At 42.6% G+C, this 22,648-nt stretch overlaps 1 long non-coding RNA gene across 1 annotated transcript; it reads right to left on the bottom strand.

Annotated features, from left to right (window-relative positions):
• Positions 1 to 9,879: 9,879 nt before the first annotated feature.
• Positions 9,880 to 22,437, bottom strand: LOC142471337 (uncharacterized). The gene is made up of 3 exons (XR_012789409.1): positions 22,072 to 22,437; positions 16,854 to 16,921; positions 9,880 to 10,840 (listed from the first exon to the last, which is right to left on the bottom strand). It is a non-coding gene; the product is annotated as an uncharacterized LOC142471337 (long non-coding RNA).
• Positions 22,438 to 22,648: the final 211 nt, after the last annotated feature.

Genomic DNA, 22,648 nt, shown 5'->3' with positions numbered 1-22,648 from the left:
CACAGTAAGTAATAATGAACTTCTTTCCCACTCCTGCAGTCTCTAGGGGTCCACTGTGGCGTGCATGTGAGGATCCAGATACTGTCACACTTGTGCTCTCCACACAAGCGAGAGAGAAAGGGAAGGACCCGTTAGCGAGGTGGGGAGGCAGGGGATACGAAGGGAGTAAGTTGCCGTGCAGCTGGGGATCGGCGCACGTAGTCACGTGACCGCGCCGCGCGCATGAGAATGCGTGACGCGTCTGGAGGTGCGGTGCCTACTCAGAGACACGAGTGATCCAGCTGCATGTGCGCGCATGCTCTGACAGCAGAGTGGGAGTGCGTGAGCTCTCAGGCACCAATGCGGGGGTTGCGGGAAGCCAACGCTTCAGCACAGGAGTCTGGAAACGGAAACCAGGAACATGGAACATGGGCATGGAACATGGAACATGGAACATGGGCATGGAGTCCAGAGCACAAGGTAACATCCAGAGAAGGATTGCTTCTTGGAGAACGTCCAGACTTCTTAAAGGCATAGTGACAGAAACAGCAAGGTGCAGCGAAACTAAACATAACATAAGGGTTCTTAGTCTAATCCATTGGCCAAGGAATTATAAGCCTGCTACCACGTCAAGGTGAACCCTACTAAGCAGGTACCTACACTACCCGACGGTAAACTAACCTCAGTAGTATAAGAGTGACTGTCCCAGTCTTTCGGAATCCACAGGAGATAAGTAAAGGTCCCAAGGAGGTCCAGGCAGTAACAGTATGCGATGAATACTAGCAGGCACCAGGGCAGGCAGCAAATGACTAATAGCAGAGAGAAAGACAAAGAGAGACTTACTTCCTGTCAGGAGGAAGAGGGCAGGGTTTGCCAGAAAGCAAGATGGCATTGCTTGCTTCAGAATCCTTAAAGACACAGGATCTTGACTCGCAGCTAGAGGGCGGCGATCAGAAGTAAACAGGTAAGGAAGGAACACGCCGCAGGGGGCGTGTTCCGCGCATCGTTACAGATACAAATAGAACAAACAAGCAAATAGCGCACTGCCAGGGAGTCAGGTGGGGAAAAAAAGTCCCATTTATTTCAGTACATGACTGATAAAAACATCACCCCAGGGGGGATAATAAACAGCCTCCTACGCGTTTCGGACGGGTCACGCGAGGCGCCACCATCGCCGATCAAACGTTGGCAGGTAGACACGCCCCCCCGCTTGTCCGCACCTGCTAAGCAGAAGAGGTAAACAAACAATGTCTCAACCTCTGTCTGAAAGAACGCGGCACTACTCCGCCCCCAGGGACGCCAATTGGTGGCTTTGAGGGGTGTCCCTGGGGGCGGAGTAGTGCCACGTTCTTTCAGACAGAGGTTGAGACATTGTTTGTTTACCTCCTCTGCTTAGAATGTGCGGACGAGCGGGGGGGCGTGTCTACCTGCCAACGTTTGATCGGCGACGGTGGCGCCTCGCGTGACGTCACGCGCATGCGCAGTGAGGGGGGGACGGAGATTTTTTCAACTGATTTCAATTGATAATCATTAAGAGAGGGGTATATAAGATACCCTTATTGCTCCATGCTTTATACTCCTTGATAAAGGACCTACCCGTCCGAAACGCGTAGGAGCCTGTTTGTTATCCCCCCTGGGGTTATGTTTTTATCAGTCATGTACTGAAATAAATGTGACATTTTTTCACCACCTGACTTCCTGGCAGTGCGCTATTTGCTTGTTTATTCTATTTGTATCCAGTGCTTACCTACTGCTGCGGCACAGTTTATTCGAGCATTTGCCCGTTCTGTGCCGCAGCAGTAGCCTGGCGCGCGCCCGAGTGTGACGGGCGCACGCCGAAGCAGCGGAAGAGCGCCCTCCGATCGGGGCGCTCTCCCTACCGCTGCCGGGTCCGCCGGGTCCCCCGGAACCCCCTGCCGCTGTCCTGCGATCGCGGGACACCAGGGCTCCCTCGGGGAGCCCCTGGACACGCGTGCAGCGGGCGCACGCTCCCGATGACGCGTGACCGCGCGTCTATGACGCGCGGCACGCCGAGGGGCGGCCACTAGCAAGCCGGGAGATTTCCCGGCTTGCGGTACCGACCACACTTCAATAAAGTGTGTCGGTAGTGTATATTGATAATACTATAAACATACCAATAATTAGTGGTTAGTACAATGTAATCTAACAATGCATATATAATAATGTGTGATAATAAATGTCTATCAAATATATCAAGATGAATAAGTCCTGCAACTGAGAAAACGTTTCCATTTTTCCAAACCCTTCAATCAGATGATGCAATTTTGTTCTGTGACGCAGGTCCTCAGGTGATTAGGTGCATGGTACAATATGAAATATAAAATGATAAGAACAGGTAGTTCCACTATGAGAGAGTGATGGTGAATACTCAATAAGATGGAGGAACACTCACTCTCTACTCTAGGGTGCATGCCCTCAATCAATTACATACATGATCGATACAGTAAAATCATGAACAGTGTATAGTGCCAAGTGATTTCACCCTTCAGAGAACGTGAATATTGATTAATATAGAAAAAAAAACACACTAATGTGCAAGATGTGATATACAATAGAGGTTTAGAGAACTGTGTATCATGCCAAATGAGTAAAGCAATTGATCAATAATCAATATAACACGCACACTGATAGAAACAGTGCTGTCTGGTGGATAATCATGCACTGTAACAGGGGTTAACCATATTAGGCTTGATCCCAGGGTCGATCAGAAATACATATAGCCCATTCTACAGAAAAGATTAAGAAAACTTTACATAATGTGATACTGTAACAAATTTTATTATAACATTTAAAATTGACTATTGAAATCACACTTACGAATTCCCTTGTCTTTTGCTCTCGAATTGAGATAACGGCAGGCCTCACAGTGTACAGGGCTTAGTCAGCTGGAGATCCGGGATGGAGGTGCTGGCGTCTCTCATGCTCCTAGAAGCCAGCTTCCTCCGTTGCATTCTGGACACGCCTCTCGTCGCAATAACGTCACAAAAATCAGCTGATCGTCAGGCCAACGTCCCTGTAAATTCAGGTGCACTCCAGTGGCTCAACTCAGCTGCTACAACAGCCCTACCTGTTTCACAACTGCTCCGGTTGCTTCCTCAGCGGTATGGAGTCCAATGGGATCAAAGATCTCTTATATACCATCCAAAGTCAATGAAAAAAAAACTTCTGGAACCATTAACCCATTGGTTACCAGATATACCTACTAGATAAACAGTTACACTTATGTGGCTTGTAGCATCACAACACTCACTTAGATAATACTTGTTATAGCCCATCATTAGCTGTATCTAATGTTGGGTGTTGAGTATTATACTTTTATATAGCGGACCATTTACATGCCAACAATGAAACACATACTGCCGTATACCATCTGTGACAGAGTCACTGACTCAGTAAGCTGGAATAGAGGATGTGTGTACTTTCCAGCACTAAACCAGTTAACCTACAGTTGAAGAACTGCATACATCTGCAGCCTAATTAAGCAGGATGCCTTAGAGACTGCAGGTTTAAAAAGCAGGAAGTATCTCTCACAAGGTGAGCTTGTTTTTCCAAGTGAGAGTGGAGAGACTTCTCCCGGCTAGGAAGCCCTAGCTGTTGCTCTGGTCCCCCAGTCCTGCGTGGAGCTTTGCTGCTGGGACCAGCTGTGACCCCAACCCAGGATAAAGATAAAGATTGCTGCGAGCTGGACACAACCTGCTTCCCGGAACCGTGTTCCTGTTTGCTGTTGGAGCTGCATCACAGATAAGATATTATTATTCTACTTATTGGTTATACTATGTGTAGCATATGTTTTGGGCATAACAAGATTAGCTGGCTGCCCTGTTAGTAAGGGCTCAAGAAGTGAGTTAGTTTCCCTAACGGGAATAGGCTTTATTTTCAAGAAAGTAGTTTCTTAAAGGGACAGTGCACCCGTACCTATTGTGGCTAATAAACCACTAGTGTTTAAAGTTTCCCATCGTGTCTAGCATCTTACTGACCCCGCCGCGAGGCCGTCCTGCCACACATCTTAATAACATTGCAAATGGTAATACAAACCCAGTGGTTATCAATTACAGTATAATTATAAGGCAATATTACCACGACGGTTAATACTGCTGCGGCACAGTTTATTCGAGCATTTGCCCGTTCTGTGCCGCAGCAGTAGCCTGGCGCGCGCCCGAGTGTGACGGGCGCGCGCCGAAGCAGCGGAAGAGCGCCCTCCGATCGGGGCACTCTCCCTACCGCTGCCGGGTCCGCCGGGTCCCCCGGAACCCCCTGCCGCTGTCCCGCGATCGCGGGACACCAGGGCTCCCTCGGGGAGCCCCTGGACACGCGTGCAGGGGGCGCACGCTCCCGATGACGCGTGACCGCGCGTCTATGACGCGCGGCACGCCGAGGGGCGGCCACTAGCAAGCCGGGAAATCTCCCGGCTTGCGGTACCGGCCACACTCGAATAAAGTGTGTCGGTAGTGTAGTATCATATTGCACACTAAAGATGGCATTCCAAACCATGCCAATAAGCTATAATTGTTATTTATTTAAAAAAAAGGGACTATTGGATAATAACTAATTGAACAGCAGATTACATATATCAATGCAATGCTTAAGTGATGTATTTGAATGTCTCCTTAATGAGAGTTACTAATGGCACATAGCCAAACAAGTATTAATTAAATATAACAGAACACATGCATCAGGGTCCGATAATTTACATTATTACAAGAACAGATTCACTTGAACATCTATCAATATCCACAAATACAGTAAAAATATGAGCATACATACAGTATTTACCTCCAGACTATCTATGGGAAGATGCAAGTAGAAGTATGTAATACTCGCTCTGACTATTTGTAACGCTGCTGACTGCAGGACAGGAGACGGACCCGCAGGGCAGAGGTAGGGTGTAGGCACACCGACCTTGGCCTGGGATGCAGGGGAAGACAGGTCCAGTTCCGGGGAAGATGCAGGCACAGGCCAGGGGAAGACTCAGGAACAGACTCAGGAACAGAGTAGGGGGCAATCCAGTCCAGGCAGGGGTCAAGACAAACAGAGTCAAAGGCATAGAGAGCTGGACCACTTTGCATGAGCCACGTCAGGTATAAACTGCCTGCTATTTAAAGGCCAACGGCAGATGCTGGCAATGAGAGCCATAGTGAGGAGTTCTTCCTGCCAGGGGGGTAAAAGCAAGATTTTCCAGGAAGTAAGATGGCCACGCTTGCTTCAGTGGGGATGAAGTCACTTCCTGTCAGCAACGAAGGGCAGGATTTGCCAGGAAGCAAGATGGTAATGATTGCTTCTGTGAGGATGATGTCACTTCATGGAAGCGGCAATCTTAGGTATCGAACAGATCCCTTATACTATTACAACCAGAATTATCAGGTGAACACATTGCGGGAACACAGGTGGAAATCTGTTTGAGATAATTTACCAGAATGTTGATATTGATAAATATACAATAACAATATTTGTACATACATAATCGTCCAAACAGCAGTATAAATTCAATCATCCAGTAAAGAACCCAGATCAAAATCCAGATTCAGACGATACGGTGGCAGCGTCTTTAGCTGGTAGATACAGTAGGTCTCTCTTCTTGAAATTTGTATAATCCTGTTACCGCCACACCAATTTGGGTTTGGACTTTCAATGCCAATACATCTAAGGTCCATTGGATATTGATTGTGTACTAGTTGAAAATGAGTTGACACACTGTGTGTTTTGAGGCGTCTTCTGATGTTATATATGCTCGGCTAGCTGAGTTTAAGAATAATATGTGTATTGTCATACTAATAGATTATAGTAAAAAAAATACCAACTACATTTTCAAAGCATAAATGTTTAAGGAAAAAAAACATTGGTTGAAGTGGCTTAACATTGATCTATTTTTATCAATGAATTAATAAACATTTGTAACGTAGATTTAAAATACAGGACATGTGCCTAAAAATCTGTCTTTAGTAGTGGTAAAAAATCAAACATCTGCATGGGGCAGCTGTCTGAAGTGAAATTAAAAAAAGCTTTTGGAACCACCACTAAAGTCTTTGAGAACCACTGTGGATCCAGGAACCCCAGTTTGAGAACCACTTAACCCCTTTCATCCTTAGAATCATTCAAAAGTAAGGCACATGGAGCCCTCAGGAATTGTCAAATTACTACATGATGAGGAACCTGCAGGTAGGTTAAAGGGTGAAGTAGATTTAGATCTGGTTAGATGTCATTGGGAGTTTTGATTAAGGGGTGGGACTTAAGGGTCATTTGGGTAATTTGGGACTAGGTGTGGAAACAATCTGCAATAAGCTCTATACATGTAAATTGTCCTGTTAGGGTTGTCCTGTTAGTTGTTAGGATTATTTTACCATGAATAGGGTTGGGTATCTTGATGGTACAATAGGTGAGCTAGAGGAACAGGCTGGTACAAATGTAGGCACCCTGTATGAGCTGGTTGGTCTACTGGGCAGAGTTAGGGAGCAGGCTCCTCAGGATGAGGGGGCCTGGCTAAGGGAAGCTCTGTCAGGGTAGGTAAGGGAAGGGCTGCAGTGGACCGGGAGGACAATGCTGTGAAGGAACTCCAGAGGCTTCAGATTCGCCTACTAGAGAGGGCAAAATCTGAAGTACTTGCTCATTAGTGCAGACAAAAGAGACCAGTATATAACGCCTTATTTCCTGAGTGCCCCAAAACAGGGCTGCTTTAGGTGCTATAATTGCTCTGTGTGTAACAGTTTGAATACTGACACAGAATTCTCACACTCAATTAGCGGGAAAATATACACCATCAGGGATAGAATCAAATGCATCTCAACCTTTGTTTTGTATATAACATGCCGATGCGGCTTACGCTACCTAGGTAAAACTAAAAGGATGCCCAAAACCCGCTATATAGAACATAAGAGTAAAATCAATCATTCGATAGAAGAGACGAAATCACCTTGTGCCAGTGGGGAAAGGTGAATCAGCGGGCACTACGATGCAGTAAAGGCTGCGGAGGCTGGACTTTGCTAGAAAAATGTTTCTTTATTCAGGCATGGATAAAAACAAGAGGAGGGGAGACATACCCCTGTGCCTCTAACGCGTTTCACCCACAGATTGGGCTTTCTCAAAGAGTGGCATTACTCGTGCGCGAGCTACTGAAATACTGGAAGAAAACCGGACGTGACGTCACTCAGCCAATGAAATGCAAGTATACCGCAGATGGCATGATGGGAACCTGCATTCATGGCTGATGTGCACTCGCACGGGATACACAGGCATCAGTGTCATGCGCAATAGAGACTGATAGGTTAAAAACAAAAAGGGGGGAAAGGGGAAACAGGGATGGAATGGAGAAGGAAAGAAGAGAACACTAATTTATGCATTACTGAAAATACATTTACAAAACACATTTACAAAATACCCAACGTTGCCATGATACAAATATGGAGATACACAGTGGTTGATATAATTCAAATTGAATGGTCAAGGTACAAAAGACACTATATTTGGTCGAGGATGTCCTGACATAGTTATTACTTTGTCTATGATACAAGGAGAGAGATGTGTTGGAACAAGGAGATACATTAGGATGAGGGTTCTTGTTATATATAAATGTCACTGGTATATAACCCAATATTTATATATATATATATATATATATATATATATATATATATATATATATATATATATGTTGACAAACAAAACAAAAAAGCAGCGCCTATAGGGGTATAATTGTGTAGGTGTATAAATTTATAATGTATTTGAATGTGTGTGATAAACGACTAAGTGCCTATCCTGGGTATATGTGAATCAATTATATAGATGAATCAATTGTATAAAGTGTGCCAAAATATTATATTAAATAGATGCAGAATAGTGATATGTGACACCCAATATAGATGCAATAGAAACAAGGTTACATAAACAATGAAAAAAATAATATAAAATAAAATATAAAAAATATATAAAACAATGAAAAGAGGGTGATACTAGTCCTCAATTGGAATGTCCAATAAAATTGAAAAAATAAAAATAAAAAATGCAAATGGTGTTGGGGGTCTCCGGCTGCTCTCAAAGGATTAACCACATCCGAAAGGAATCTGCAAAAGAGAGAGAGGAGAGAGCGCACGCCCCATAGTGTAAAAACGTAAATTTATTGAGGGGAGGGGAAGGGGGGGATAAAAAATGCACTCACAAGGGTACAAGTTTTAAAAGCATATTATGATATAATCACCACCATCCGGTAACTGCAACAGGTGCTGGAATAAATCCTCGGTCCCGAGATATTAAACCACGTTGTTTGCAGGATGTCCTGGGCTTGATGATGGTAAGAAACGATTTCCAACGATACCAGGAACACACCGCCCTGCCTGGAGTTCTCTGCGATATCTGGCGCTCAAATCAGTTGGTAGCTGCGCCCCGTGATGACGTAATTTCCTTGCGTACGTGATGACGCTCCCTGATGCGTTTCGTCACACACGGGTGACTTTTTCTTCGTCAGGGATCAATAGGAGTTTCGAAATGCGTTGGAAGGTTTTTTGGCCTCTCAGGGACACCGTAGCAGTGCTATCCAGGCGGTGACGTCAGCGGTGGAGCAGATCGACCGGACTCTGTTGGCAAAGAGACTACGAGCATTGAAGGCGATCCTCCCGCATCAACTGGCTGTTTCACCCCACGGCGAGCGGTGTCATCTGATGTTAAAGACCATTTAACCATTGCGCATGTCCTACTCATGTCCGGTGAGTAGGATTTCAATTTTACCACGGCGGAGCAGTTCATCTTCCTCAAGCACAAGCGCTTGGAAGTTTTATTTGCAGTCATATCTGTTTGATTAATTGTTTTATATTAATTGTTTTATATCAATTGTTTTATAGAATAAATTGCTCTCATTATATTAACCATATTATGTCCCTGGGTAATACACTATTGTAGTGTTTTTCGCTTTTTTGTCTTCTTTTCCTGAGGTTAATAGCACAAGACAAGAACTTTTGCACAAGATCTCACTTCCATTCATTCCTCAGCTCCATAGGAGGTTCCTTTCCCCAAACTTCTTATCTGGTTGGGAGATACCAGATTCACCTTCCAGGCAGCTAAAGGACTACCTTCGTCGAACTCTGTATCACAGGTTTTATTTTGTATATCACTGTATTTTGTCTGCACGAGCGCTATTTGCACTTATTATTTCACCACAGCCGTTAGTGCTGTTGAAATCAGGCACCAGTATCAGTACTCCCTGCTTCCCCACGTGAACCTACAGTACGTGTTTCATTACTTTTGATGTAACATCATCAGGGGGGCGAAGTCATATCATCCACTGTATTTCTTTCTGTTTCTGACAAGATTTCCTTTGGCCAAAATGCTTTTTGAGAAGCAATTTTCTACAAAAGAGATAGAGGTCCTTGATGCAGGTAAACTTATCTAAAGGTGATGTAGTAACAAAGGAAAGGCCCCTAGATAGTAGCAACCTTTGGGTTTCTGTTAGGGTAGGCTCTGAGAGATTAATGTCCCTAGGAGAGGGAGTGGCTCAGTGAGTAAAGACACTGACTGGCACTGAGTTTGAAGCAGGGGAGCGTGGTTCAATTCCCAATGTTTGCTCCTTGTGACCTTGGGCAAGTCACTTTATCTCCCTATGCCTCAGGCACACAAAAAAACCCATAGATTGTAAGCTCCACGGGTCAGGGACCTGTGCCTGCAAAATGTCTCTGTAAAGCGCTACGTATAACTAGCAGCACTATACAAAAAACATGCTATTATTATTATTATTATTAATTCCACAACTGGTGATCTCTGCCCCTCCATTCTCGGTGGGACTTTCTCACTTGTCTTGCTGGTCGTCTCATCTCTCTTAGGGCTGCTACTCTCATTTCCCTCTGTCTCTAAGCTTCTTCCAGCCTCGTCTAATCTGCTTTCTTCTACATTTAGGCCAAAATGTCCCGACCTCCCTGTTTGTATTGTATTGTATGTCTTTATTTATATAGCGCCAAAAGTGTACTCAGCGCTTCACAAAGAATACAGTACAGGGAATTTTAAAAATACAATAAGTGCAGCAAAAATCAGACAATGGGAAAGGAAATCCCTGCCCCGAAGAGCTTACAATCTAAGAGGTTTGAGGGGAAACTTACAGAGACAGCAGGTGAGGGAATAAGTGCTGTAGATGGGTGTTAAATGAAAAGGTTAACACCATTTAAAGGGGAAGAGATGGCAGAGAGGCGTACAGTAGGTGAGATCCGGTGTGTATGTCTGGCTTCAGGCTTAGGGGAAATCCCCAGCAGCAGGAAGGAGTAGATAGAGGGTGTGAATAGAGGATTTGTGTGGGTGTTTTTTATTGAGGGGTAAAGAAGATGGAGATATATGAATAGAGTTGGAGACATGGGGCTGGTAGAAAGAAATGTGTATTTTGAAAAGAAGCGAGGTCAGAGCAAATATAAATAGTAGCAGCATCATGGCAGCAGTAGTTTAGTGCTGAGATCTGTGGTCTGGGATAGAAAATGTCCATCTTTCCAGCGTAGTTTACATCCAGGATTGAGGGTCTGTAGGTGTTCTGTAGTCCCCTTGTTTCCCTCCTGTTGAACTCCCTGTTAAACTCGACCATGCCACTTAAAACTGGGCCACTTTGAATCTTGGCCTGCTTTTCACAGCGAGGGCTGCTCTGGTTGCTCTTATAAAGGCCTAATAAGTCACCTGACAGCATTTATTTCAGCCCAACCATCTTAATTAGCACATGTGAGGCATATTAACACAGATGTTTTTTTCAACAGGGTCTTGTCATGCCTAAGTGTTAGTGTAAGTTAATTTAATTAAGACTAGACTAAAGACTACAACTAAAAATACACATACAGGTAGTACAGGATTGCTTGCAGACAGACAATTCAGATATGTTTTTTACCTGTGAAGAGAAGAAAAAAGATAATCAGTAAATCAATAATCTTCTAACTCCCTGTTAAACTCGACCATGCCACTTAAAACTGGGCCACTTTGTTTGGGCAGGTTCTTGCTGAAAACAATCTCTGAGAAAAATAATCTTTATCACATAGTTATCCGAAGCTTTAATATCAGTTGCTAAATAAACTGCATGTTATAAATAACATTCTATATACATCTTCCCATTCCTACTGATCTTCGATTATATTCATGTTTAGAATCACATGCAAATTTTGTATTTTTGATATCTGTGATAATTTCCTCAAAATCGATGTTTCAAAGACCAGCAGTTCATCTTAATATCCAGGAGTTTTTAAATCCTGCTTCAGTGAGTGATATTATGCTTCAGACTGCTCAAACTAACTCTTTCATGCTCTATTATTAATTGCATCAATTCAATAGAGCATCTATTAAGCAAAGTTTCCCACTTAGTCTGGAATATTAAATTAGTTTGCCGTGTAGGTAATACTTTTATCCTTAAACATCGAGGGATCATATTCACTTTTAAGTAATGAACCTGGCTGCATATACTGTATATCACCACACCTGTCTTTCTTTTGATAATAGTGTAGATGTAATAAATCATCACAGATTCTATCAAAGGAGCCATTGCTAGATACATTTGTTACCAAACGTACGGTATCTCCATAGGAAAAATATAATTTTTATTTGTTTCCTCTTTCTTTCAATAAATTCAAAATCCAAACTGTTAAGAGTATACTCCATAATGTAATTTGGTCAAAAAACATAATAAAATCAATAAATAATTCAAAAGGGACTACTTTTTAATGAAAGTTATGTTCAGTATAGTTTTTTTTTGTCCTGGATACATAAAGGTGGAGCTGTGATCAACGTAGATTTTTTTATGCGGCATATGCGGCACCTGACTGAAAAAGAGAATTCAGTAAAATTGATAGAGAAAAGTACAAAAAGGTTGCACTGCGAGAATGAATAAACTATCTAAAAAAATCTATGTATCAATAAATGGTGCACCACGGAAGATTTGTCTACCTTCAACATGACATCACAAAGTATTTGGTATGAAATGACGGTGAGCGTAAAATTGAAACCATGCCCCTGATGAATCAAAGCGTGAAACGTACGTCGGTACTTTAACAATACTGGTTACATATGAAGTGCTAACCAATAATGGACCTTTGGAATTAATAACAGTATCAACTTTAAAGGGGAAAATAGATACACTATGCATCATTATACTGTTGTCTCCTTAGATAAACTCTAAGGGACATCAGGCATTGCCTTTGTGGCTGCTCAGCTTTTAAGAATTTTAATTTGTTGGTTTATTGTCACTATGTATAAACCACACTAATCGTTTGGTCACGGTCCCAGTTGTGTTCACTATATGTTTGTTATACTTTCCAACCATAAATAGAGACCTGTGAGCACAGTCTCCATTATTTTATTTTGAATATTAAAAGTTAATTTTTATTATTATAATATTTACTAGCGTTGGTTGTGCCCTATCAGAGGATCTCCTTTCCCCACTGATGTGCCTGTATATTATATATATTTAGAACCTTAGCAGCACCCTTCGGTTTTCCTTACATGGTGAGCAAGACTACCTCCAGTGACCAGCTGGATCTTTTATTGTTCTATCAAAAGTGTGCCCTGTTTTTGGAAAATGTGTCCCCCCCTATGGAATACTTTGTTTCTATAATGTTTTTCCTTGTGTTATTTTACTTAGTTTGGCTTCTACCAGGATAAAGTAAAGAGGGGTTAGGTATTAGTGGTCTGGTTATTCAGGTAATTCAAACCACAGGAATGACGTGGTGTTAAAGAATAGTATTAAATATGATTTGTCGGAGATCATTTCCAGAGTCTTTTTGAGGGATGCTCAGGATTGTATGGCGATTGAGAAGTGCATGAGAAAGGTTAATTTTGTGGTTTTCATATTTGTCAGGAGAGTTGGAGGTGTGGTTTTCAGACACAAGGAGTTGGAAGGTGATAACAGGGATTTGTTAAGGAATGATGGGGTCCACTTAATGGATATTAGTTGGGACATTTTCAATATAGGTATAGAGAGGGCTTTGGCAATGTGGGGGACACAGAGCCAATTTTAGGTATAAAATTACTCACTGGTAGTGGGGTGACCTTGACAGCTTGCAGAATGGGACATTTGCTTAAGGACATTTTGCCTTGACCAAATGGCCTCCAGCACTTTGCAATGACTGACCCCACCGCCACCGCCTATTTGTCACTGGAATATCCAACTCCGGCCGGTTCTAAGGTAAATGTAATTACTTTTTTTGGGTAGGAGATTAATTTAATGGTGTTTTAGTGCTTAGGGTAGGAGGTTAATGTAATGGTTTTAGCGGTTAGGTTAGAGTGTTAATTTAAGGGGCTTTAGGGTAAGGGCTTCGGGTAGGAGTTTTTAGGGTAAGACACTTACCGGGTTGGGGTTTTTAGGGTAAGGCACTTATCTTAGCGGTTAAGTGGTCAGCAGCAGCAGCTTCTGGCAGATTATGTAAATCGCCTCGAAACACCCAGCGAAACGGCCGCGGCCAAATGTACTAGACCGCCCAGCTTTTCATATTTTGATTATGTTTTGGGTTTGGCCCTGTTTGGGAAAGGAGTGCTGCTTGCATTGCACTAACCGTTGGTATGTTACGGTTATATGTGCTCATTTGGCAGTGGCTTGTATTGGGAGGTTATTTGATTAAAATATAGAGCCCTGCCGCTCAACCTTAATGATGAAGAAAAGCAGGGAGCACAGGTAGTCGGTGGGTGCATTAAAGGAAAAGAACAGAAAGAACACCATAGTGTAATTCAGTGTTGGCAAAATGGCTGATAGGTAAATCTCCATATGCAGACACTCACATTCTCATGGAGGTAAGCATGCCTTGATTCTCAAAGGGAGGTTGAGTGATGGTTTACTTAATGTTGAGCTTGAATGCAGTAGTGCAAGAGATGTGGGATGTACTCTCAGATAGATTCAAGAAACAAACAGAGGAAAAGGAACATGATTGTGCAAACGGTCACAGTATATTTTGAGTATGCAAGAGAATAAAAAATGGCAACTCACATAGTGACCCTACAAACAGGGCACTGTACAATCAGTTGGGTGTTTGTACGGAGATTGAGGTTGTAGTGCTGCGGTCTGTGGGGATCGCGCGTGGGGACTGGTGTGCCTCCAGCTCTGTAGCTCCACTTCCACGTTCCAACCGTGCGTGGTTAACGTCTCACTGTGACTACGCGTTTCACTGATTCGCTTCGTCAGGAGTCAATAGTACTATTGACTCATGACAAAGCAAATCAGCGAAACACATAGAGTCTGGCAGCTTGGCAAGTGTAATCCGGGGTATGACATCATGTGTAGACGTCGACCACACAATGTTGGAATATGGAAGTGGAGCTACAAAGAAGTCGCAGGGAGCTATAGGCGCACCAGTCCCCATGTGCGAGCCCCACGACTGCAGCACTATAACCTCAATCGCCAGACCAACACCCAGCTGATCATACAATGCCTTGTGTGTAGGCTCACTATGTGAGTTGCCATTTTTTATTCTCTTGCATACTTGCATGGACCAATGTGAACTCATCGGTGGCAGCGGTAGGGTCTACACATAGTCTACACATGAAGGTTTACACTCAAAACCTCTGTATGTGATTGTGCTCCTAACTCTTGATTAATCAGAGGTAAAAATGCAGATATAAAATAAACTCAATGAGTGTTGCTGCTCCATCCAGAGATGGGACATTAGCGAACTTTCGCTACTGGTCCGAAACTTTTGTAAAGCTAGGACATCTGTTTGAAAAGAAGCTTGTGAGCCTTTTTTTTTTATTTCAAATAGTTGTATTAGTTTTCCGCATAGTCCAAATCCAAAGTACATAGTACAAAAAGTAGTCACAGACTATCAGCAGCAGCGATTGCAAGTCCTCCATGGCTCTTATTACACGTACACCACGTCCTCCACCCAACTAGTTTCACTTTTGGCTTTGCCAGGGGCATATGTTGGAGCTGTTCACCATGTCCCTATTTATACCCTGTCTCAGTAATAAGGAAATGGACAAACATATAGTGCAAGCAAGTACACCTGAAACTAATATATAGTACCACTATGAATAACCAGAGATATTCCTTCTATAAACATAATGAACCTTGGATAAGGAAGAGAACCTTTTAATTTAAACTCAGCACATACAAATAATAGGGTATGAACCCATTATAACAGTTGATAACATAAATCACCTTAATTATACAATCAATTGAAAATGATTTCAGCAAATTAGTGACATCATTAACTGCGATGGTATTGTAGACTCAATTTGAACTTTTTAATTATAAATATGATACCAGATCCATTTCTAAGTTGAATCCTTGGGGTGCTAATGTTTTCAATTTAAAGATCCAGGTTGTTTCCAACCTATTAATTGATAAGATCCTATCTCCACCTCGATAACATTGTTTAGACAAATCAATACCAAAAAACTTTAAGCCGGTATGGTCACTGTTGTGACAAAAATTGAAATGGTTGGAGACTCTATGGGGGCTATGCACTAAGCTCAATGGCTTTGCGTTTTGATTTGGCCAAAAAGCAGGTTCGTTAAAAAGTGAGGCCGGGGACGCGATGCACTAAGGCCTTGAGGCCATTTTTTAACGTACCTGCTCAAAATAACTCAAAACAGCCACAGCGTACGGTTTGCTTTTTTTCCCCTGGTAGCGTTCTGAACCTCTCCGTTCGCTAGCTGATAGAAAAAAAAGCCGCCTGTAACATTTGCATGGAGATTTGCTATCTCCATGCAAGACTGTTACAGGCGATCCTACACTAAATAAAAACATTTTAATAACAGTGTACATGAGCAGGGGGTCTCCCGAGCTGAACCGCATTGGTTTCAGGTCCGAGGACCCCCTACTTCAGGAGATATAGGCCCAGTTTTGGGGTGCCGGTATCCCCTGCAGTTTAAAGCTCCCGCGTCACGTGACCGGGTTATTTACATTCTGCAGGGAATAACGGCACCCCATAACGGGGCCTGTATCTCCTGAACTAGGGGGTCATCGGACCTGAAACCAATGCGGTTCAGCTCAGGAGACCCCCTGCACATCTACACTAGTATTAAAACATACATAACAATAAACAATAATTCATTACCGTAGTGGCTATCCGCTATGGTAATGAAGCAGCATTAATGTATTTTTTTTTTTCCAACTTCAAATTTTCTTTATTGGGGTCGCATATTTGTACATTGTATCACAGCCCATTGTGTTACTTCCCCCCAATAATGTTTTTTAAACATACATCCGGCAACGTTAACTGCCACAATACGAAACAAGGACATCACAGACAGGACAGACAAGACAAACCAGATGACGGACAGGGGAGGGGGGGGGGAGGGACAGGAGAGGGAGGGGGGACAGGGAGGGGGCAGGGGAGGGCGGCGGTCTTCTCCGGATGCTCCTGATGACGAGTTGTCTCTTAAGGGCTTCACGCATGAATGTATTTTAAATAATAGTGTGCGGGAGCAGGGGGTCCCCTGAGCTGAACCGCATTGATTTCTGCCTCAGAGACCCCCTGCTTCCCGAGTTACAGGTCCCGGTATGGGGCATCGGGTGCCAGTGCCACCGCCATCTTTATAGCGTCCAAGACGCGACGTGGGCTCTATAAAGATGCCTTCCGCACTGGTACCGATGCCCCAAACCGGGGCCTGTAACTCGGGAAGCAGGGGCTCTCTGAGGCAGAAATCAATGCGGTTCAGCTCAGGGGAACCCCTGCTCCCGCACACTATTATTTAAAATACATTAATGCAGCTTCATTACCTTAGCGGATAGCCGCTAAGGCAATGAAGGGGTTAAGGCACATTAGCATGTTTATTGGGGACAATTGCCCGCAATAAACAACACACATCCCCCCCGCCCCCTAACACATACAGTACAGTATCCACATATGGATAATAATGCATTTGCCCATTTTAAATACATTTAAATGACAATAAATACAGTCAAAACATTTAACACTTACGTTTAACAGGCACCCACGATGAAGGCCGTCTTCATCCTCATCTTCATTCTGCCCATGCCCCTACGGTGCTGCAAAACATGCACAACAATTACAATAGCCAATGTAATGTCCCCTAACCCCTTAATCACCATAGCGGTTATTAACCGCTTCAGTCATTAAGGGGTTAACCCACCCTTACCCACCACTCGGGAGGCCTACATACCCTCCAACTCTAACCCCCCACCCCATGAGGCCTAACCACCCTCACCCACTACCCACAAGGGAGGCCTACCCACATAACCTTGGGGCCAATACACCCCCCCCCCCAACAGCTACAGTACAATAATGTGCCAAATAACTATTATCCAGATATGGATAATATATTATTTACCCATTATGAAACACATAAAACATCCACAAATCAAAACATGAATTTTTAATCTTAAAACCACCACATAGCATGTTAAAATAAATACAGCAGCCATTGCAATATAAAAAAAAAAAACTGCAGCTACACAAATGTCTATGAAATGTCACACAATTGCATTGTGTGTACATGATGCAATTAATCAGTGCATCATATAACACTATGTAAAATATATGTAACAATAAAATACACTATGAACAATGTCCCCTTAACACCAATGCCATCCTGAAAATCAATTAGAAACTAACCAACATCAATACAATTAGCATCAGTCAATTAATCCATTTCCTCAAACAATTAAAATACAATACAAATCAATTATACAATTCCCTATTCAATTGCTAAAGCCAAACCATTGCCCAAACAATTCTAATTTAAAGTAACCACCATCATTCTAATCTTACTACCATAAAGAAGCCTTTAGCTAAATACAAACTACATTATTCACAACAATGACAAAATAAAGATGCTAAATACATTATCCATACATGAAAAGAACCTAAACATGAGCCAAACAACCAATTATTATCCCTGTATGTCTATCCATACAGATAGATAAACATAACTTTGGCCATTACTGTATAGTATGTGTTAGGGGGTGTATTTAGTTAGAATGGTTGTTTTTATTTTTGGAGGTGTAACATTGGTACCGCAGGCCCGCGGGTACCCCGGGACTCCCGCGGGGACCCCCGGACTCCCGCAGGGACCCCCGCACTCCCGGGGAGCCGGCCTGCTGTATGGATTTTGCGTATGCAAAAAAAAAAAACAGAATTTTTTCTAAGTCCAGATTTCTTTGCGTCTACTCTGACCTGACGTGTTCTAATCAACGCAACTTTCGCGTTTGCTAAGGTTGCGTTGCTTAGTGCATCCTGCTAAAGGGCAGAATTTCACGCAAACAGGGCTGCGATCGAGCAAAGTTGGACTTAGAAAAAATCCCTGAAAAAAGTCATTTTTAGAGCGCAAAGTGCCTGTTTGCGTTGCTTAGTGCATCGGGTTGAGCCAAAAAATCACGATCGAAGAGCACTTTGTGCTCTAAAAGTCACTTATCGGAGCTTAGTGCATAGCCCCCTATGAGTCTCTATCCTGATATTCCTAATGTGTTCGGACATCCGAGTTTTTTAAATTTCCCTTTGCGTGCGGAGTTTCCTTCTGCGGACATATGTTTTTTTAGCCCAATAAATGTGTTTGTACATTTGTCTTTCCTTATCTTAATGCTTATATCTATCCTGGGAGCCTAGCTGAGCCAATCTGTTCAGTGAAAGCATTTGTATGTGAGGAGGAGCTTTCCCAGTTGAGCCCAGCAGCTGTATTTCCGAAGGGGAGCCAAGCTGAGTCTGACAGAGTGGACCCCCTACAACAACTCAAGCAGCTAAGATCATAATTTTTGCTTGCATTCAACTGTTATACTGTAAGTGTAGTAATTTACAGCAGGACTTTGCTTTTTATATTATACAGAGTACACTATGTTCTGTTTTTGTTTTTGTCTTTCCTGTGCACTTGACGTCTTTTTTCTGTACTATATTGACATTCTCTCCGGGTGAGAGGTTGGACCAGCTGCAGGGAGAGATACATTTATTTATTTAGTTATTTCAGATATTTGTGTTCCCCTTTTTTAAAGCGCTAATCATTTTGCGCAGTTCAGTTCTTTTCCAATTATTTATCTTAAAATGTTGGCATTGATTTTACACTGAAGTGTGTCTCCTGAAGAAATACAGTACAACCTTGGCCTTAGATTTCTTATAGTCTAGCAGAGCCAATCTGCGCTTACATGGGTTATTAGGGCCCTTAGTGTTGTGTGATATAATCGTTATTGAAGTCATACTAATGTTAACAAATCAAGGCCAGGTAGGTCCATCCAGTCTAAAGGTGACAGAAATATAAAAGCTGTGAGAAGCATTGACATATTACAGTCATGTTTAGCATGCTTGATGGGTGAGATTCAGAATTGCAGCCAAACATAGACAAATCATATAAAGGAGCATGGAATGAAGTAAACCTTGTACTACCTTAAAAAGGGATAGAAATTCACAAAGAGGGAAAACATGGTTACAACAGAGCTGTAAATCAAAGTAATCCCAATGTACAGAGGTACCTGGGTAGGGTGCGCCTACGGGCAGCGGATGCTTGATTGAAAAGAACTTAACTGTAAAGTGGGAGTAGGATATATATGGTTTGGGTATACTGTATACTTCAATTTGTGGCCACTAAACCAAAATCTGGCCTTTGGACTATCTTAGACCAATATAATGAAGATATAGGGTACAGATGTTATATGATACTTACACTATTATACTTTAATTGAGATTTTTGTTTTTACAATTTACCTAAAAATCATGTTACAATATTCTTCTGCCCCTTTAACTCATACACACATACATATATACTGGCACAGTGGGTAAATCTTTCTGTAACATATTAATGGAGATCAGATGTGTCAGTATCTGTAGGCAAGTTACATTGTAATAGGTAGAATTAATTACAAAAAAAACTTTAGGTGCACTGAGAAACAATCCTTGATGAAAACGTTTAATAAAATGTGAAAGAGGTAGCAGCTTTAAAACATTTTTGGGGGGTGGAACTACCACTAATTGCTATCTATTACTAGATCTATTATCTACTAGAGCTCTATTACTATGGTGCTTAAAGTGATTTAGTGTCTCAGAAATTTGCAATTCCACTCCAACCATCCCCTCAAGGAAAAGAAACAGCATATGTGGTCAACATACTGTAGATCAAGGCAACACGGTTGACCTGCCAGCATCACTTAAAGAAAAAAACAGCATTTAACCAGACAAATATATGAAACAAAATTCTACTGTTCAGAGAATTACGGTTTATGTATTTCAACCATTTTCAACTTTAAAAAAGGGCTTCAAGTTCTGTAAATTGTTTACTGAAGATTGATATCTTTGGGGCACACTGTAGGACAAACCACTGATAGAGTAAATTCATGTTTATAAAGGACTGTCACTCTTATAGTATGTTCTCATTATGACTTGAGATTTTTTGTGCTGATAAGGACGGAATTCACATTTTATGGATGTATCACTTGTGCTCTTGTAACGTCAGGAAAATAAACCTGAAAATGTTTTGAAATACAATGTGACAGTATAACCTTAACATATATTGAATTAGAATGTTACAATCACATTGTTTCTTATTTGTGGTGTCACAGAAAAGAATAGTGTTTATTTCATTGCTTGCCAACACATTAGAAATACATTATTTGTTGTTTGGTTAGAGAAAATAGGGCAATTGTACACCAATTACAGTACACTACAAGAAAATCTGGACTCTGCACCACAACAACAACTTTGCAACTGTGAGAACTTGACTTTCTAAAAGCTCTGATTATTTGTACACTTCCTATCCTCCAATAACTGGTTCAGTCTCTCCTCCTGCATCTCATTATGCCCTCCCTATTGCTTTTTTTATTTACTGTTTCCTCACTCCTTTTGTGTGCGTTTTTGTTCTCTCCAACTTCCCCACTCCCTTCCTATCCTCATTTCTTCATCTCTCCTCCCCTCCACCTGTGCCTGTGACCATACAGTACACTGCACCATTATTTATACACCTCTCTCCTAACAACTTCTTTACCCCTCAATAAAAAGCACCCAAACAAATCCTCTATTCACACCCTCTATCTACTCCTTCCTACTGCTGTGGATATCTCTCCTAATCCTGGACCTAGCCATATACACACCTGCTCTCATCCACACCTCCTTACCACCTCTTCCCGCGTTAATGGTTTTAGCCTACAGTATCTAATTTAATACTGATTTAATACTGACTAACCTTAAAACCTGCTGCACAAATCAGACATCCCAACAGCCTGCCTCGTGGCTATTGTCCAACACCCACAGTCACTCCTACCACCCATTGTGACCAAGCACTGCCATCTAAAGCACTTATTCCTTCACCTACTGTCTCTTTAAGTCTCCCATCATACCTCTTAGATTGTAAACTCTTTGGGGCAGGGATTTCCTTTCCTATTGTATGATTTTGCTGCGCTTATTGTATTATTATAATTCCCTGTACTGTATTCTTTGTGAAGCACTGAGTACACTTTTGGCGCTATATAAATAAAGAAATACTATGCAATACAATACAATTATTCATTTACTTACAGTATATCGGATTTAGCTCATTTTTGTATAACAAAAAAATTGTATTATCTGACCAATCGTTTCATTCTGTCATTTTGTGTTTACTGTACCGGGTAAAGTAAAATTGTCCGGATGTGTTCCTTCCAAAATCAGCCGGCATAATTATTTGTGGGGTTTATTTTGCAATTTAATTTGTGTCCGGCATATGGTGCACTGAATATATTTGCCTATGCCTGCGCATGCGCTGCCTACGACACTCCCACTCCAGGACTTCAACCGCCAGCCAAGAAAAGGGCTGTCAAATAATGAAATGTAACCCTCTTTCCCTATGCCTATGGGAAATCGCGGGTGATTACGTGTGCTGCTGATACATGTATGCTCACAGGAGGCCTGAGCCTCTGCTTCTGGGAGCCTGGAGTGAGCTCTCAGTGCAGCGACTCCACCTATGTGGATCCCAGCATAAGCGGGACTAACTCCTCATAGGAAACAATACGACAATAATAATACAACCAATGTATATATAACACACTTTACTAACACAGTAATAACAAAATAATACAATTACACACACACACTTCATAACAATAATAAATATATCACACACTGATGGTTCCCCCAACTTACTGAGTGTGCCCTGGGCATCTGAAACCCTGATTTCCGCAGAACAATTCCCCCCCCCAAAGTGTGTGAAGGTAGCGCTACCCACCTTGAAGTGTGGTGGTGCACGGTGGGTACCTTCCTGGCTACGACCAAGGAATTAGGGGAATCCTCTGTTAGCAGAGCCACATCCGTGGTCCCACGATGCGGGGTCAGCAAAATTCCCCTCACACCTTACAGTTGGTTGTCATGTGTGGTCTTGTCCAAAGGCTGCAGCTTGGGCATCCGTCCGACTGCACGGTGATGCGGATTGTTGGTCTATAAGGGGGAAGAGTCTCTATCTAGGGCCTTACATACAATAATGTGCTCAAACAGTTATCAGGGCCTAACTGGGGCCTTGGGGAAAAGTTCTGGCCTAGTTTGGGGGCTTACTATCTCCCTGGACACATCCGTCCTCTTTGCTGCCTCCCTGATGACTCCCTCACGACTAACTGTCACCTCTAGAATTCTGCTGACAGTTCTCTGTTCAAAAACGGCCGCTCTGGCCACTTTGCTGCAAAGCATTCTGGGACTTGTAGTCTTCTTACCCTCTCTTGAGATGGCCCTTGCTCCGGGCGCAACTGCCACCACCACGAAACGAAATGGCCACCACCACGTCTGCTCGATGGTGCGGAGCAGCGGAACAA

Source organism: Ascaphus truei, chromosome 1 (genome assembly GCF_040206685.1).
Source record: "Ascaphus truei isolate aAscTru1 chromosome 1, aAscTru1.hap1, whole genome shotgun sequence".
NCBI lineage: Eukaryota > Metazoa > Chordata > Amphibia > Anura > Ascaphidae > Ascaphus > Ascaphus truei.
Note: the sequence above shows the minus strand (reverse complement) of the source record. Positions and strands in the feature narration are given on the sequence as shown.